At 38.3% G+C, this 4,453-nt stretch overlaps 1 long non-coding RNA gene across 1 annotated transcript; it reads left to right on the forward strand.

Annotated features, from left to right (window-relative positions):
• The first annotated feature begins 2,974 nt into the window (after positions 1 to 2,974).
• On the forward strand, positions 2,975 to 3,464 carry LOC116258066 (uncharacterized). The gene is made up of 2 exons (XR_004173588.2): positions 2,975 to 3,030; positions 3,124 to 3,464. It is a non-coding gene; the product is annotated as an uncharacterized LOC116258066 (long non-coding RNA).
• The last annotated feature ends 989 nt before the right edge of the window (positions 3,465 to 4,453 follow it).

The raw sequence follows: 4,453 nt of genomic DNA on the forward strand, positions 1-4,453 counted from the left end.
TAGTTGTTCCTATGCATAGATTTAAGTGATTGAAACATGAAGCGATCAGCAAAAATCTTGTTAAAACCAATTTCATTAGAAGCAATACTATTAAACCGTGGAATTCAATTGGGCACAACATGCTTCTACTTGATCATCTAAATTTTTTTTAGAAAAAAGGTTCACCTGTATAGCCACCGCTATTTGCCCCCAGGCCTCCACTAGTGGCCAGTACTATTAGCTATATTGTTTCTTTTTGTCACCAGTATAGATCTCTACCAATGCTACCAACATGGTTTTGCTCACTGTTGTAAATTTATACTGCTGGTATTCTGGACCGGGATTTAGCGAACCGCTGGTGGCCTCTACCAGTGACTCTCATCACTAGTATAAATCTAAACTCGTGCTATAGATCTTCAATCAAAAAGCTATAGCAGTGATTTTCCAAGCTAGCAAGTTATCCAGAATGCACCACATCTATGCCTTTGCTTGACTACTTGTTTTATCTGGTTTGACGCAGTATACTATTGGTTGGGTTAGAAACTGTACAATTTGGTTGGTGCTCCCGAATGCTTCATCTGTCTCGTCATTGTTTAGCCAATGAGTCAGTAGAACTGTTTCCTATATGCCGAAAGTCCCAGTGGAATGATGAAAGGAATCATTGTATGTTATGATGGGCAAATGAAGGACTTGAGACCTGATGCTGGATTAGCTCAGATACTGCTTCTTTGGCTGATGCTGCTGTTCCTAACAATGCTGAGGCAATTTCATTTCATTTGAGCAGATAACTGGTGTTCGCATCATCGACAACCTAACAGGACCCTTAGTATGCAGTCACGTAATAATCTCGGTTTAGCACTATCCATGCAAAATAAAGGAGGAATAGGCATTTGTCTCCCTTCACTGCCGGGGTCCAGTGGATATTTAGCGGTCCTCAAGTATTTGGAAGTTGCAGGACCTTGATGGTATTCAGAACATGCCAGTATGGTTTATTCTAATATTGGTGCTAACAGGAGGCCCACAACCAATGTATTCTAGCTTCTATGTGCGATCATCCGTGTCTTCCTTAAACTTGCACGAACACAAGTATGCTTTATTCTAGTAGTGGTGCTAACAAGAGGCCCACAACCATTGTAATCTAGCTTCTATGTGTGATCAGCCGTGTCTTCTTTAAACTTGCACGAACACAATCATATTGTTGTGCTGCATCATAATCTCCATGTATACTCTCGAACAGAAGAAATTACCTTACCTTGGATGGTCCCCTTGAGCCAAAAGGACCAGTTGTTATAATAAAAAAATAGTTGTGTAGGAGCACCATTAATTAAGATCTTAATTTAAATTATAAGAGGTGAGCAGCTTGTTCACGCATATGTTTTCTTGCTCAAACGATGAATAGGATCGAAGCTGCCAAGAGAACACCTCCTGTGGAGGTTACAATCCTCACAATTCTCCAAAAACCTCTTCCATTGTTCCCTGCAGTTAATTAACCGTTTTCGATAGTTTTATTAAAACCGTATCCAATAGATGGATGAATGCTTTCAAACATGAACTAGAAATCATGAAGGACAAATTTGGAGTATGGCTATAAGACGATCACTGTATCTCATGAAAGAAACTACAAGTGTTTGGCTGGTCAGACTATACCTTTTTCACGACATTTGAATGCATTAAAAACTTCATTTTTTTTTGCCTTTGGTCGACTGAAAATTAGATTTCAATGAACTTATTTCGAAGTTATTGAACGTAGATGATGAAAATATAATCACCTAACCAAAATCTGCTGAACCATTAACAAGCTAAAATGTGTGGCCTTGGCTGTGGAAAAAACCTGTCTCGTGAGTCATACCATTACATCATGTGATATTGCAATTTGGAAAGGTAGATTTTTTTTTTATCAAAGCTTGTAAGCGTTGTTTTGAGGGCATAAAATATATTTGTTGGGGTTTCTGGGATGCCATCACTATGAAACTTGATGATTACAACCAGTAGATATCTATACCTGTGATAATAAAAACCGGTCAAGATTCCACTGCTAGTGCCTGCTTTTACTGTGAAGGCTAAGTCACCGGTTAGACCTATAACGGTGGTTTACGCAACTAATATATGCTCGAATATCTATAGGGGTGTACTTTGTCACCGGTGGATGCTAGAATAGCTCGGTAGTTTAGCACTATCAACACAAAATAAAGGAGGAATGGGCATTCATCTCCCTTCGCTGCTGGGATCCATTGGATATTTAATGGTCCTCGAGTATTGGGAAATTTGTAGGGCCATGGAAGGTATTCAGAACATGCCACCCACAAACGTCGTCATCTAGCTTCTATGTGCGATCAGCCATGTCTTCTTCAAACCTGCATGAACACAATCATATTGTTGCACTGCATCACAAACGCCATGTATACTCCCGAATAGAAGAAATCACCTTAGCAGGAACAACACCAAACTTTGATGGTCCCCTTGATCCGAAAGGACCAGTGGTTATAAATTAATTATGTTAGCACTATTAATTAAGATCTAACTTAAATTATGAGATAATGTCAGCATCATGTTTACCCATGTGTTTTCTTGCTCAAACGGTGAATAGAATACAAGCTGCCAAGAGAGGACCTCGCATGGAGCTTACAATCGTCATAATTCTCCAAAAACCTCTTCCATTGTTCCCTATATTTAATTAACAGTTTTAGATAGATTATTAAGATCCGTAGCCAATAGAAGGATGAATGTTTTCAAACATTAGCTGGAAATCATGAAGGACGAATTTGGAGTATGGCTATAAGATGGTCACTCATGAAAGAAACCACTCTTATTTGGCTGGTCAAATTATGCTTTTTTCACGGCACTTGAATGCATTAAAAACTTCGTTTTTTGCCTTCGGTCGATTGAAAATTAGAATTCATTGAATTTCTTTCGAAGTTATTGAATGTAGATTATGAATAAATAATCATATAAACCAAAACGTACTCAACTTCTGACAAGCTAAACAGTGTGGCTTAGGCTGTGGAAAAGAAGAAGAAGACGGAAGGCCAATTCTTTGAGGCCAGCAAAGAGGTTTGAAAGATCTAGTGCCGATTTAGCTGCATGGAGTCTATGTTCCTCTCATTTGCTGTTCTAACTTTAGTGCAAATTGTATTTTTGTTTCAGGAATCCAAAGTACTCCCTCAAGGGAAGAAGGACAATCAGAAGACTATTTATTGTCAAGTTGTCAATGCGTTGACAAACTTTAATGTGTTTGGTGGAATACAAGACTGCCACTAGACAGAAATTGTTTCCTCTTAATATACATGCTCTTGCAAGTTTTACTTTTCCTTTTATACATCATAATATTTTTCCTGGGAAAATTGTATGTGTATTTAGGAGATAGCATGTATTATGATGCAATATAAAACTGAAGAGCGTTCTCTCTGAGACGGATCAAAAGATAATAATGTCTTGTTAGCAAGTTTCATTTTCTTTTTATGCATATATTATCTTTCCTTTGCTTATGTTGACTTTCTTGTGTGTTATGTTTTATTTCCTCCTAAAATAACTGACATGGGCAGGTAATATGGAAACACATGTTTGAAGAATGAATTCCTTATTTTTGGTGATGAAGGATAAGTGGATTGTGTGAAAATAATGTGAAATGTGATGCTTTTTTCCTTCTTTCAGCAGTTCATAGGATATCTTGACATAGTGCTTGGCATTTCTGTTCACCAACAACAATTTCATTTTTCTTGCTACACTGGTGCATAGAAGTGAGACTCAGCCTTGTTTGCTCTTTTTCTGGCATGATGTAATGTGGGTCATTATTCTGCAACAGTTTGTAAGGCTTTATTTATCAGTCAGGACATCGATCAAAGCTAGACACGTTGATTTGTTTTTCTCATGAGGTGCTTCTTTTTTGTAAATAGCTCATTCCTCCCTCGTCTAAACGAGCTAAACCAGTCAATGTCTAAACGAGCTAAACGAGTCAACTAAACGAGCTAAACTAGTCAATGTCTAAACGAGCTAAACGAGTCAACTCAACGAGCTAAACGAATTAAATAAGTTAAACGAGTCAAATGAGTTAATCGAGCTGAGTTCGAGCTCGACTTTGTCTAGTCGAGTCGAGCTCGAGCTTGTTTTAAGAAGCTCGAATCGAGCTCGAGTCGAGTTCGAGCTCGAGTAATTTTAGCCGAGCCGAGTTCGAGCTGGCCAAGCTCGGGCTCGGCTCGGCTCGTGTGCAGCCCTAGCGGCGCATGCCTCTTGTGCGCCCACCCACTTATCGCTCATGTCTCTCTCTCGGTGCCGCCTACCCTTCTCATCATTTAGGTCTCTCTCTCTTTCTACTTTCTATCATATAGTTATATTTTTGTTTTTGTTGGTAGAATTTAACTAATGTTAAATGAAATCTCTCTTTCCATTGTTTATCATATAGTTATATTTTTGTTTTTGTTGGTAGAATTTAACTAATGTTAAATGAAATAAGTGGATGTTGGATTTATTGATGATT

The sequence above is a fragment of the Nymphaea colorata genome, chromosome 7 (genome assembly GCF_008831285.2).
Source record: "Nymphaea colorata isolate Beijing-Zhang1983 chromosome 7, ASM883128v2, whole genome shotgun sequence".
Lineage (NCBI taxonomy): Eukaryota > Viridiplantae > Streptophyta > Magnoliopsida > Nymphaeales > Nymphaeaceae > Nymphaea > Nymphaea colorata.